General features: G+C 44.5%; 1 long non-coding RNA gene across 1 annotated transcript; it reads right to left on the bottom strand.

Moving 5' to 3' along the window:
- Positions 1-2,051: 2,051 nt before the first annotated feature.
- Positions 2,052-3,384, bottom strand: LOC126997732 (uncharacterized). Its single transcript, XR_007752363.1, has 2 exons — positions 3,086-3,384; positions 2,052-2,408 (listed from the first exon to the last, which is right to left on the bottom strand). It is a non-coding gene; the product is annotated as an uncharacterized LOC126997732 (long non-coding RNA).
- Between the last annotated feature and the right edge of the window lie 11,794 nt (positions 3,385-15,178).

Raw genomic sequence — 15,178 nt, 5'->3', positions numbered from 1 at the left:
CTCTGGGAGGGCAGCATGAGCCAGTGCAAGATGGCGCCACTATAAACACTCGCCTGCGCCAGAACGGGCTGGGCCGACCATCAGGACTCACCGGAAAGAAGCCTTGGACCGACCATCAGGACCCACCGGGAAGAAGCCTACCGGCGCAATAGGCTGCAATTTAAAAAAAAAAAAAAAAAAAAAAACAGAGGGACAGAGCTCAGTGCTGGGTGGAGTATATGTATACGCAGGGAAGTGACCAAGAGTGCGTAGTGTAAGGTGACTTGCCGTCACCTGCCCTCACCTGTCGTCACTTGCCCTCACCTGTTTACCTGTGCCTGTGCTACCTACCTGGGCATCACTGGTCAGCAACAGGAGATCGGCCAGGCAGAGGGACAGCCAGTCAACCGACCAGCCAGACAGTCAGCCAAACAACCAATCAGCCACTCAACCAGCCAGCCAGTCAGTCAACCACCCAGTCAGTCATCCAATCAACCCGTCGGCCATCTAATTGGTCAGTTAGACAGACGGTTAGTTTACCAATCAGCCATCCAATCAACCCACCAGGCAACCAGTCAACCCACCAGTCAACCAGCCAGCCAGCCAGCTAGACAGCCAGTCTACCAGTCTATTCCTCCAAAAGCACTGATTTTTTACGATGTATCTTAGCTTCGCAGCATTCTCAACCGATCTCGCGTAATCACTTAACACAAATGATGCTGAAGGTCCTGCCATTTGCCCGCGGGTAGTGACTTGGGGATGGGGCACACGTGGTGCGTCTGCTCACTCTGCTGGGGGAGGTGACCACCAGCGGATTTGCAGACGACGCTATTTCGTGACCACACGACTATTCTCCTTGCAGGCCCGAAAGAGTCTATCTAACTCCTTTTTTACCAATTACTGTCGCCACCACCTGCCTGCTGGGACGACCACCGCCACGCCGCCCGTCCTTCTCCTCGAGCGACACTTCCCCGCCTCCCTCCTATTTTATCGTACTCAGAACATTTAATTTTCTGGCTTCTGATTCATAATTATTGCCAAGAAACACCAATAACTAACCATTTCAGCGATAACTATATATGAAGACAGTTACTGGAGTGGAGGGGACAGTTTTGGGTTGGTAATCGATAAATACAAGAGGCTGAGTACGACAATCTGGCAACGGTCCTCTGGTGGTGTTTGCGAATATCTTGTGTGTTATGCCGTCCTGTCTTGTCCCACCACATTACATGGCGTTCCCCTTCGGCGCAGGACACACAGGCAGCTCCAACACCTTGATATTCAACAGTGATGGCGCTAAGAGGGGGCGCTGGACATCTTCCCCTCAGGACATTTTACATCTTCCCCTCAGGACATTTTACATCTTCCCCTCAGGACATTTTACATCTTCCCCTCAGGACATTTTACATCTTCCCCTCAGGACATTTTACATCTTCCCCTCAGGACATTTTACATCTTCCCCTCAGGACATTTTACATCTTCCCCTCAGGACATTTTACATCTTCCCCTCAGGACATTTTACATCTTCCCCTCAGGACATTTTCCCCTCTTTCTCATTTATCTGTAGGCTATATTAACTATACCCGTGTATTGGGTTCCGTGTTCCTATATTTAGTACGCTTGGTGATGTTAAAATTCATCTGCCATTTCTCCGACCAAGCTGACAGTTTGTTTAGATCCTCCTGCAGTGCTCTAGCATCCTCCCCTGTCCTAATATAGTGCGTCCAATTTTGGTGTCATTCGCAAATTTACCTATGTCACTGGTTATCCCATTGTCTATGTCATTGATGTAGATAATGAATAAAAGCGGGCCTAAAACTGAAACTCATGGAGCCCCACTGGTAACATTACCCCATTCGGATTTTTTACTGTTAATGGTAACCCTCTGTCGCTAATCCACTCCCTAATCCAATCATAAACCTTCCCTCCTATTCCATGAGCCCTGACTTTATTTAATAGTCTCTGGTGAGGTACCTTATCGAAGGCCTTACTAAAATCAAGATAAACTACATCGTAACTCTCATCATTGTCAGCTGCCTCGTATACTCTATTGTAAAAGGATAAAAGATTAGTTTAGTTTATAGGTCTATTGACGATATAAATTATTATGCCTTGCCCGTCACCAGTCGACATCAAAGTAAATTATACTAAAAAATGCTTCACCTTACATAATTTCGTACAATACCAGAAGTGAAGGTCCTGCTCGTCACTTTATTGTTGGAGATTGCCTTGTCAGGGAGGAAGGGGAAGGAGGGAGACAGGCAAACACAAGAAGTGGACGGACGGGACTCAGCAGTGGTCGTAGTCAGCAGGGTCGAGGCTTGCCAACACCCTGCCATCAGCACACGTCGTATACACGTCCACAGCCTCCAGTAGGGTGCCGTTGCGTACCAGCCACGCTATGTCACACCCGCACAGGAGCGGGTTACCTGGCGGGCAGCAACAAAGGTGTACATTGTGTAAATTGCTGTGGCCTGTTTTCAAACAATAAACCATCAATCTTTGTAAATATGCTGTTATATAATTATTTTCTATGATCTATCATATGTGACCATATGGACATTGACATTAACTCCACTGTGTTTTGACTAATGCTGACAACGGTCTCGATAAAGTTACTTATTAAATACAGCTTCGAGTATCGAGTCATTTGAGCCTTGCCTGGGCTATGCACCGATTTATTCCAGTGGCTGTCTTCCAGTGGTCTGCTTTGCCGAGCTTTCTGTGCGGGCTGGAGGGATCGTTGTCTTCCGCCCCTATGATGGCGCTGAGTCTAGGGTCGAGTGTGCTGATCTTACCTTTTTTTTTTTTTTTTTTTTTTGCAGCACAGAGAGCAACTCAAGGGCAACAAAACGAAGATGTAAAAAAAACCCCGCTAGCTGCTGCTCTCATAAAGTGATAAATAAAGAGTGGACAAAAGAGAGGTCAGTTTCGGATGGAGAGGTGTCTTGATACCCCCTCCTCTCTTCCCATACATACCTCACCGGGAGTGGCGTAAGGGAGTGGCGTAACAGGCATTTATCCGTTAGGTTCCCGTTCTACAGGCATTTATCTCCACCTGCGCCCCCAGATCATTCTACCCTCTCTTTCCACACCCTCAACTCACCGTAGGGGTCGATGTAGCCGTCGTTCTCCACCAGCGGCCTCCACACCTCCTCCTCCAGCGTGGTGAGGAGGTTGTGGTGGATGTACAGCCAACCGCCCACGAGACCTGCGGGGAGGCAGACAAGGCGAAAATCTATAGCGCTAAAGATTCATGATTCAAAATGGATGAACTACTGCTGCTGCTGCTACCACTTTTTTTTTTTTTTTTTTACAGTAGTTCAAGGGCAAAAAAGGAAACAAAAATGAAAAAAAAAAAAGCCCGTTACTCACTACACCTACAAAAGAATCAAGAGGAGTGGCCGAAAGAGAGATCAATTTTGGGTAGAGAGGTGTCTTGATACACTCTTCTTGTAAGAGGTCAAGTCATAGGCAGGAGGAAATACAGACGAAGGAAGGCACTTCCAGAGTTTGCCAGTGTAAAAGATGAAAGAGTGAAGATGCTGGTTAACTCTAGCATAAGGGGTTTGGACAGTATAGGGTGAGCAAGAGTGGACAGTCGAGTGCAGCGCGGCCTCAGGAAGTGGGGAGGCATGCAGTTAACAAGTTCAGAAGAGCAGTCAGCATGAAAATATCGATAGAAGATAGAAAGAGGCAACATGGCGGCGGAATTTAAGAGGTAGAAGACTATCAGTAAGAGGAGGAGAGCTGATGAGACGCTCTGTCCAGGAGAGCTGCTTGAGTGGAACCCCCCCATACGTGAGATGCATACTCCATAGGAGGGCGGACAAGGCCCCTCTAAATGGAAAGCATCTGTGTGGGGGAGGAGAACTGGCGGAGACGATACTGAACGCCCAACTTCGAGGAAGCTGATTTAGTGAGAGAGATGTGAAGTTTCTAGTTGAGATCTTGAGCTAAGGATAGACCGATAATATTTAGTGTTAGCTGTGTGTTATCGAAGAATAGGGGATAGGTGTTTGGAAGACTGTGTCGAGTAGAGGCACTGAAGGACACAAGGTTCCTTTTACTCCAATCGGAAATGATAGCAATGTCTGAGGTTAAGCGTTCTGCAGCCTCCAGTCTGGAGTCTTGTAATTCCTGTTGAGAAGGTCTTCTGTTGAAAGAAGATGAATAATGCAGAGTGGATTCGTCAGCGTATGAATGGATAGGACAATTTGTTAAAGAAAGAAGATCATTTATGAATAATAGGAAGAGAGTGGGTGATAGGACAGAGCCCTGTGGAATACCACTGTTGATAGTTTTAGAGGAAGAACAGTGACCATCTACCATAGCGGAGATACAACGACCGGAAAGGAAGCTGGAGATAAAGGAACAGAGAGAAGGATAGAAACCGTAACAGGGCAGTTTAGAAAGCAAAGACTTGTGCCAGACTCTATCGAAAGCTTTCGATATGTCTAGCGGAAATGCGAAAGTTTCACCGAAACGGCTAAGAGAGGATGACCAAGAGTCAGTTAAGAGAGCAAGAAGATCGTCAGTTGAACGCCGTTTGCGTAATCCATACTGGCGGTCAGATATAAGTTTAGAAGTGGAAAGGTGCTTTTGAATCTTCCGGTTAAGGATTGCTTCAAAAGCTTTAGATAGACAGAAAAGTAAAGCTATAGGGCGGTAGTTAGAAGGATAGGAGCGGTCACCCTTCTTAGGCACAGGCTGTATGAAAGCATACTTCCAGCAGGAAGGAAACGTAGATATTGATAGGCTGAGACGAAAAAGTTTGACCAGGCAGGGTGTCAGCACGGAGGCACAGTTTTTAAGGACAATTAGAGGCACTCCATCAGGTACATAAGCCTTCTGAGAGTTGAGGCCGGAGAGGGCATAGAAAACATCGTTCTTAAGAATCTTATTAACAGGCATAAAGGAGTCAGAGGGGGGATGAGTAGGAGGAATATGCCCAGAATCGTCCAGAGTGGAGTTTTTACAGAAAGTTTTAAGAAGGGTTCAACCTTAGAGATAGATGAGACGGTGGTGCTGCCGTCAGGGTTAAGGAGAAGAGGGAAAGATGAAGAAGTGAAATTGGAGGAGATATTTTTGGCTAGGTGCCAGAAGTCACGGGAAGAATTAGAAAAAGCTAGGTGTTGACATTTTCTATTTATGAAAGAGGTTTTGGTAAGTCGAAGACTAGATTTGGCACGATTCCAGGCAGAAATATAAAGATCATGGTTAGCAGGAGTGCGAAGGCTCTGGTACCTTTTGTGAGCTGCCTCTCTATCTTGGATAGCACGAGAACAAGCAAGATTAAACCAAGGCTTTTTAGCATGAGGAGTAGGAAAAGTACGTGGAATGTGTGCCACCATTGCACACACAGAGCGGTCTCTCTCCTGGAAGTAGTAGTCATTCTACGGGAAATCGGAAAAGTACATCCTCAGGTCGTCCCACCGAGCGGAAGCAAAATGCCAGAAGCATCGCCTCTTCGGTGGGTTCAGAGGGTGTACAGGAGCAATAGGACAGGATACAGAAATAAGGTTGTGATCGGAGGAGCCCAACGGAGAGAACAGTTTGACAAAGTAAGTAGAAGGGTTAGAGGTAAGAAAGAAGTTGGGCCTGTCTCCAAGACGGTCGGAAATATGTGTAGGGTGCTGAACCAAGTTGGTTCAGCCAACTGCTCTAGATCGTTGAGGTTTGTTCACCAGGCTGGTCAGTGAAAGAGGATGAAAGCCAAAGTTAGTGGTGAACATTGAAATCTCCTAGGATGGAGATTTCAGCGAAGGGAGAATGGGTCAAGATGTGCTCCACTTTAGAGTTCAAGTAGTCAAAGAATTTTACATAGTTGGTAGAATTAGGTGAGAGATGAACAGCACAGATGTATTTAGTAATAGAATGACAATGAAGTCTTAGCCAGATGGTGGAAAATTCTGAAGAGTCAAGGTCGTGGACACGAGAGCAAGTGATGTCGTTGCTCACGCAGGCGCAACATCCAGCTTTGGATTGAAATTTAGGATAGAGATAGCAGGAGGGAACAGAGTAGAGATTGCTGTCAGTAGCCTCAGAAACCTGTGTTTCGGTGAGGAAGAGAAGGTGAAGGAAGAGAAAGAATTAGTTGAAAATATCTTTCCGTGCCCCTCCTCCTTGCTCCCCATCCATTCTCATCTTAGCAGGTACAAGATCGGCTGGGGCCAGACACTGGAAACGTCGTTTATATATATATATATATATATATATATATATATATATATATATATATATATATATATATATATATATATATATATATATATATATATATATATATATATATATATATCGTACGAACACCTGCGAGAATATTTATCGCAAGAGGCAAAGACATTGGCCACACCCTGTCACGAGCTATAATTTTATAGCACTGCACATGAAATGTGCCACAACTATCAAAATTTACGCTAGTGGATGGACCATGAGGTAGGATTTACCTTCATGGGATGGACAGGTGAAATGAAACCGAGTATGATCTATAGTCTTTACGTTTGTAAATTACATAATACAAAAATCTTTGAAACTGAATATTTATCATGCAGCTTTTTTTTTTCTTTTTTTTTAACGTCGAAGCCTGTAGCACCGGTAGGCTTTCTTGAGGGACCTGGTGGTCGGCCCGAGCCTGTCTTGGTGCAGGCAAGTATTTATAGTGGCGCCATCATTTCTTGGCTCATTCTACCCCCCGGAGCTCATTCTTTAATGACTTGGACGGTTCTTCTAGAGTCCGGGTTGATGGAGCTACTCGGTAATGACTGAAAAATCCCAGGTGGTAGCGGCGGATTCGAACCCGCGTCGTTCAGAACGCGGTGAATGCGGGGCCCGCAAGCTAACCACTCAGCCACCGCCTCCTCTAGCCTAAACATAGATCTTTAGTATTAAAAATAAAAGCGCAAAATCTTCTCTTACGAGTGTAGTGTCTTCTGCGTCTCCCTTCCTTTGATGAGCAATTGTTTACAGATATCGGCGTTGTGATTGTTTCAATGTTGCCACTTCTCTCATAATGCAGAGTAGAATACACTGTGATCGGCTGGCAGGATCCAAAGAGCTCGCAAGATATGAAAGGGATTTACAAGACACGTAATCTACGAGATGTTTACTGTCTCGTATATTTGATTCTATAATATCTCGTAACGATCATCGTAGGCACATCGTAAGATCCGGTGTGGTAAATATTTCGGAACTCGGAAGTTACGTGAGGTTCCAGTATTCGCCCCCTGATACCGTGGCGGACAAAACCACTTGAGGATAGAAACATTATGATGGATTCTTGAATTATTAGGCTGAGCTGGCCGGTCTGACTCTCAGTTTCAGTGAGTCTGTTTTATAAACATATATGCAGTTCGGAAATAAATCTCAACATAGGTACTTCAGTTTTCAAGAAAAATGAGACTGGTTATCAGGCATCTTCACATAGACAAGAAACACACGCTCACATAATAATCCATGTATGCATTTCATAATTTTTTTTTTTTAGCGGGAAATAGAAAACGTAAAAGAAAGAGATAGCGAGTTGAGTATTAAGCCTTCCATCGCAGCCGCCCCCCCCCCCACTGCCGTCTGCCTCTCCCTGCCTCTCCCTCCCTCCCGAGTCAGCGGGAATGTCACACCTGCATCATTCCATATTCCGCCGGCCATTATTCGTCGCCTCGTCACGCCGCAGTCACGGGCGCCGGGAACATGAAATAGTAATACAGCCCATCAAAGATTCAGGCGACGGCGAGGCAGATGCGAGGGAAGGCCGGCGGGGCGTGCGTTCGTCACGAGAGAGAGAGAGAGAGAGAGAGAGAGAGAGAGAGAGAGAGAGAGAGAGAGAGAGAGAGAGAGAGAGAGAGAGAGAGAGAGAGAGAGAGAGAGAGAGAGAGAGAGAGAGAGAGAGAGAGAGAGAGAGAGAGAGAGAGAGAGAGAGAGAGAGAGAGAGAGAGAGAGAGAGAGAGAGAGAGAGAGAGAGAGAGAGAGAGAGAGAGAGAGAGAGAGAGAGAGAGAGAGAGAGAGAGAGAGAGAGAGAGAGAGAGAGAGAGAGAGAGAGAGAGAGAGAGAGAGAGAGAGAGAGAGAGAGAGAGAGAGAGAGAGAGAGAGAGAGAGAGAGAGAGAGAGAGAGAGAGAGAGAGAGAGAGAGAGAGAGAGAGAGAGAGAGAGAGAGAGAGAGAGAGAGAGAGAGAGAGAGAGAGAGAGAGAGAGAGAGAGAGAGAGAGAGAGAGAGAGAGAGAGAGAGAGAGAGAGAGAGAGAGAGAGAGAGAGAGAGAGAGAGAGAGAGAGAGAGAGAGAGAGAGAGAGAGAGAGAGAGAGAGAGAGAGAGAGAGAGAGAGAGAGAGAGAGAGAGAGACATATATTATAAATATCAATGTTACTTATAAGCATTATTCTAATTACTATATTTATTATACAATCTTCATAAGTTAATATCGCCACTGTTATATATCTTTACTATTACCTTTAGTAGCACAGCAGTAGTAGTAGTAGTAGTAGGAGCAGTAGTAGTGTAGTAGTAGTAGTAGTAGGAGCAGTAGTGTAGTAGTAGTAGTAGTAGTAGTAGCAGTAGTAGTGTAGTAGTAGTAGTAGTAGTAGTAGTAGTAGTAGTAGTAGTAGTAGTAGTAGTAGTAGTAGTAGTAGTAGTAGTAGTAGTAGTAGTAGTAGTAGTAGTAGTAGTAGTAGCAGTAGTAGTAGTAGTAGTAGTAGTAGTAGTAGTAGTAGTAGTAGTAGAAGTAGCAGTAGTAGTAGTAGTAGTAGTAGTAGTAGTAGTAGTAGTAGTATATGCTGTAGTTGTAGTAGTAGTAGTAGTAGTAGTAGTAGTATATGCTGTAGTTGTAGTAGTTGTAGTAGTAGTAGTGGTAGTGGAGGAGGGAAGTGTGTCTTCTTATTTTATATACATGTTGAGATGTAATATACATATGCATGCCGGATCAAAAGTGTAGGTCTTCTGATTTTGTATAAAGCTTAAACTCTTTTAATCCTGTTTTAATTTTTTTTATGGAGTTTAGAGTACGTATATATAGTGTAGTGGCCGGGGACAGGTTTTATACCGGTCTGGGGAGTTGCCTCGCGGCTAACCCTGCTGTTCATCCCCTATATATATATATATATATATATATATATATATATATATATATATATATATATATATATATATATATATATATATATATATATATATATATATATATATATATATATATATATATATATATATATATATATATATATATATATATATATATATATATATATATATATATATATATATATATATATATATATATATATATATATATATATATATATATATATATATATATATATATATATATATATATATATATATATATATATATATATATATATATATATATATATATATATATATATATATATATATATATATATATATATATATATATATATATATATATATATATATATATATATATATATATTTACAACAAAGGAGGCAGCTCAAGGGCACAAAAAAAGAAAACAATAATAAAATAAAGCCCACTACTCGCTGCTCCCAAAAAAGAATTAAAAGAGGTTGTCGAAAAAAAGATCAATTTCGGGAGGAGAGGTGTCCTGATACCCTCCTCTTGAAAGAGTTCAAGTCGTAGGCAGGAGGAAATACAGATGAAGGAAGATTGTTCCAGAGTTTACCAGCGTGAGGGATGAAAGAGTGAAGATGCTGGTTAACTCTTGCATAAGGGGTTTGGACAGTGTAGGGATGAGCATGAGTAGAAAGTCGTAGTGCAGCTAAGGGAGGGGGAGGCATGCAGTTAGCAAGTTCAGAAGAGCAGTCAGCGAGGAAATATCGATAGAAGATAGAAACAGAGGCAACATCGCGGCGGAATTTAAGAGGTAGAAGGCTATCAGTAGGAGGAGGAGAGCTGATGAGACGAGGAGCCTTAGACTCCACTCTGTCCAGAAGAGCTGTGTGAGTGGAGCCCCCCCCCACACGTGAGATGCATACTCCATACGAGGGCGGACAAGGCCCCTGTATATGGATAGCAACTGCGTGGGGGAGAAGAACTGGCGGAGACGATACAGGACGTCCAACCTCGAGGAAGCTGATTTAGCATATATATATATATATATATATATATATATATATATATATATATATATATATATATATATATATATATATATATATATATATATATATATATATATATATATATATATATATATATATATATATATATATATATATATATATATATATATATATATATATATATATATATATATATATATATATATATATATATATAGGCACTCCGGGAAGGTAACCTGTGGTAACTCAATTGTCACACTTGCCCTGCATCCGTGGTAATGGGTTCTTACCCAGCAGAGGCTCAAGGACTGAGTTATCGGAGATGAATGCCGACGCAACGTGCAGCTATAGCTCATACCTCCAACTTCATCATTAACTTGAAACATGCAGAGGGGTGTGTATGGCTTCGTACTGAGTATACCGTGTTTGCTCAGGCCGCCTCATGAGGCCGGGCCGGAGCAAAATCAGCCCCCATACACTCTCCGGCCTGACCGAGCTCTGACCACTTTTCGTCCACCGTACAGTAGCTACAGGATGAGCAGGATCAGCTTCCGGAAAACGTTTCACGTGCCCGTATAGCCGGGTTGGCGTTGACGGACTATGCAGGTAATATACGTCGAATCAGTCTCACGGAGTAGTCGCCGGTTTGACACAAAGTCATTCCAGCGATATCTCATGATTCTGCGTAGAGACTTATTACCAAAGACATCAATCCGCCTCTCCAAATCCCCATTTAGTGTCCATGTCTCACAACCATAGAGTAAGACAAGGAGCACAAGGGACTTGAAAATCTGGATCTTGTCCTTCTGCACAGGTACCGACAACGCCATATACTCGTGTTGAGCGAGTCCATACCACCGTCTGCCAGACCAATCCGCCGTAAGACTTCCTGGCCAGACTCACCGTTGTTATAAACTACACTTCCAAGATACGTGAAACTTTCTGAGATCTCAACGTCCTCGCCACACGCATGAACAGACTGTACTGTGTCATCCAGCTAGCCTCCAAACACTTGTACCGTGGTCTTGGCCCATGAAACCCGAAGTCCCAAGGGCTTCGCCTCCTCGTGCAGTGCCTCGAGAGCCATCACCAAAATCTCCAGCGACTCCGCCAGGATTATTGCATCATCAGCAAAAACAAGGTCAGTGACCCTGGTATAGCCAATGGATACTCCGCAATGACTCTGGCCCACAACTCTGCCCAGTACCCAGTCCATACAAGTGTTGAAAAGCGATGGGGCAAGGACACAGCCCTGCCTCACTCCCGCATTCACGGGAAAGAGGCTGGACATGCCCCCCCCCACACACACACACACTTCACAGCACTCTGTCCCAGAATACAGGCCAGTCAGCAGACCAATACTCCGCGCAGGAATCCCACAGGGTCGCTGAAGATCCCAGAGTGCCTCACGATGCACTGAATCAAACGCCTTCTTGAGATCGACATAGGCTGCAAGCATCGCCTGTCGAAACTCACGTCGGCGCTCCACCAGTACGCGAAGCGCTAGGATACGGTCAGTTGTTGACTTATCAGGCGTGAACACAAACTCTTCAGGTCTCTGCAGCTTCAGCAGCTGGCTGCGAATTCACATCAGCAATAGGTGGGCAAGCACTTTGCCTGGCACACTGAGCAATGTAATACCACGGTAGTTGTTGCAGTCCTGGCGGTCCCCTTTCCCTTTCCAGATAGGGACGACCAACCCCGTCTTCCAGCCAGGAGGAATGGTACCGGAGTGCAATACGGCAGTCAAGACCGCATGCATCCCGCGGATCATGGCCTCACCTCCAGCTTTGAGCAGCTCCGCACTGATGTTACAGGTGCCAGGTGCCTTCCCACCCCTCAACTTGGCCACAGCCTCTCTGACTTCAACCAGAGAGGATGGGCTTTCGTCAGTAGGTGTGTCAGCATCCGCTACCTGCAACCCAGCAACTGGAAACTGCCCACGTGGAGGGTCCGCCATGTACAGCTGCTCAAAGTACTCAGCCCAACGAGCCCTCTGCCCATCCATGTACGACACGAGGCAGCCGTCAGCTGTTCGGATAGCGCTCACCTGAGAGGGAGACTTAGAGCGGAGCTTCTTCAGGGCTCGGCAAGCAGGTCGAAGGTCATTCGCATTTAAATGGCCCTCGACTTCCTCAGCGAGACCCCTGACATACCTCTCCTTGTTTCTCCTCAGGAGAGCTCTAGTCCTACGTGACAGAGCCCTGTATTGGTCCCGGTTCCCAGCAAGTCTGGCAGCGCGACTCTCCTCAATATTCTCCAGCGTCTCCACCGAGGCAAACGGCCGTACCATTAGGCAGCTTCTAAACCTTTCTCCTCCTCTTCCCTTAAAGAGTGTCATAAGAACATAAGAACATAAGAACGCAGGAGTCTGCAAGAGGCCGGTAGGCCTGTACGAGGCAGCTCCTTTGACCCTAAGCTCCCGTGTATCTAACCCCACCTAATATCGCTGTCCATGAATTTATCTAGTCTATTTTTGAATGTGACAATTGTATTGGCACTCACCACATGACTGCTAAGCCTATTCCACTCATCCACCACCCTATTAGTAAACCAATTTTTGCCTATGTCCCTGTTGAATCTGAATTTATCCAGTTTAAACCCGTTACTTCGTAACGGATACGATAAGGTGATCTCGGCCCCTTCCTCCGGTAGAGCTTCTTCCGAGTTTGGTTGGTAGCCTCTGTAAACATCTCTACACGGAAATATTGATAATTGAAGCATTTTACATATATTAGTGTAATCATACATATTTTTCAACGTATAATCACGAAGAAAATGGTTGATTGAAAGGCAAATATAGGTATAATTGGGAACATAGCGTGAGTGATAGGGTTGGCATCCCTGCGCGGCCCGTGTTTCCACAAGGCCTATGAGACGGGAGGCCTTGGGAATGGGGAGTGACGTCAGCACCCCTTGGTTTCCACCTCTCTCCACGCACACAGCCAGGGACTCCACATGTGGCCGGCGTTATCACTTCTCTGCCCCTCGCTACCATCCCGTCAAGCAAGGGACCGTTAGAAAAGTGCTCGAGCCCCATCGGAGCTATAGGAAAAGACTACCTAGCTCCTTGAGTTGACCAAGGAGGCGTGTTGAAACGGCAACTCGGCAAGGATTAAAAATCATGATACAACCCTAAAGTCTTGAACAACATTTTAAATCATTTATTTAAAAACTTTTGCAGATTCATATTAGATCAAATACGTTTTATTATAATTCCTGGATCATTTATTACTATATTAATGAGAGAAATGCAGAATTGACGCATAAAATATGCGAAGGGGCTCACGAAGATGTACTTATCTCGCCCTTTGCCAGATTGCAACAATTTCGCCCGTCAACACCTTTCCTTCGCTTACGGAGAGGGGCCCTCGAAAATTATGGTATGAGAAATTGGCCGAAGAGCTTCTTTAGTCGAGGAGGCTGCCTTATGGTACGGCCCAGAGCCACTCCCAGATCTCGGGCGCTCTCCACTGCACTCCTTGGCAGCTTTAAGAGTCTCACGTTTGAAGGTATCCCACAACTCTACAGGGTCCTCCAGGGTGCCAAGCACTTCGAACCGATTTGAGACCGTCACTGCATACTCCTGAGCACATGCCAGGTCCTTCAGCCTCTCGAGATGGAACACAGTAGTGTTGCATCTCGAGATTCTTCTTGACCTGACATGAAGCTTGAGTGTCGCAACAACAAGTCTATGGTCAGTTGCAAAGAACTCAGCACTCCGGTAAACCCTGCAGTTCTGAAGGATCCTCCAACGAGTACTTACGAGAATGTGGTCGATCTCCTTAGCTACCCCTCCGGCATCGTTATACCAAGTCCAGCGGTGCAGCTCTGGTCTCTGGTACCAGGAACCCGCAATTCTCAACCTTCTGGATTTTGCAATATTCAGGAGGAGAGAGCTGTTGATGTTCCTGGTACCAGATCCATGGGGACCAACACATAGCTCGTAGCCAACCCTGTCAGTGCCAGTAGTAGCATTGAAGTCGCCCAGGACAATGAGTGTGTCCCGGGGAGGGCACTGGTCTAATACGGAGTCGAGTTTGGCGTAGAACGTCTTCTCTTCAGCTTCACGCATCTCGGTAGGAGCGTACACTGCAACAAGAGACATGAAGTCCAGTGTGTGCTTCAGCCTCACTCGCATTATACGCTCATCAACCGGAGCAACCTCAACCACAAATGTCAGCAATTGGCTGGAGATGCCCCTTGACATGGAAGCCATTGCTCATGCCGCACCAGTAGAAGGTATAACCCCCCTCACTGATCTCGCCACTGCCAGGCCTCCTTGTCTTAGAGAGTGCCATTATGTCCTCCCTCAGCCTTCTGAGCTCATTTGATAGGTAGGGTAGTCGATCATCAGAGTGGAAGAATGGTGAAAATAACCAAGAGAAACCTGAGTACTGGCATATATATATATATATATATATATATATATATATATATATATATATATATATATATATATATATATATATATATATATATATATATATATATATATATATATATATATATATATATATATATATATATATATATATATATATATATATATATATATATATATATATATATATATATATATATATATATATATATATATATATATATATATATATATATATATATATATATATATATATATATATATATATATATATATATATATATATATATATTGGTTGGAGTAGATAGGAAGACACCTACCGAACGGGCGCAAGCCACTCCCGGTGAGGTATATATGGGAAGTGAGGAGGGTGCTGAAGCCCTCCATAGACCTTTCCCATTACCTTATTAACCGTTTCCCTATTGTCACATCTACACCAGAGAGTAGTTCAGCATGCTCTCTAAAGACAGATCCTCTCTCTATCCACACCACACTACATTCACACAACACTCACCTTTTCCCAAAATTCGAAATTCAAAATGGCGTTCAACAACAGTGCCTCGGAGTCCCCGCCTGGAGGGGGGGGGGGGGGACCACAAATTCCCCCAGGGAGGTCTCCCCTTCTGGCTACCGACCTGAGAGGTGTCTTGATAATTCTTCGAACCTTTTTCTTATCAATTTCTGCAACATTCGCCGTCTTCGTTCTAATTTTCATTCTGTGGAACACCATCTCTCCTCTAAACCCCACCTTCTCTTCCTCA

The sequence above is a fragment of the Eriocheir sinensis genome, chromosome 12 (assembly GCF_024679095.1).
Source record: "Eriocheir sinensis breed Jianghai 21 chromosome 12, ASM2467909v1, whole genome shotgun sequence".
In the NCBI taxonomy this organism is placed as follows: Eukaryota; Metazoa; Arthropoda; class Malacostraca; order Decapoda; family Varunidae; genus Eriocheir; species Eriocheir sinensis.
This window is presented reverse-complemented; position numbering and strand designations above follow the sequence as displayed.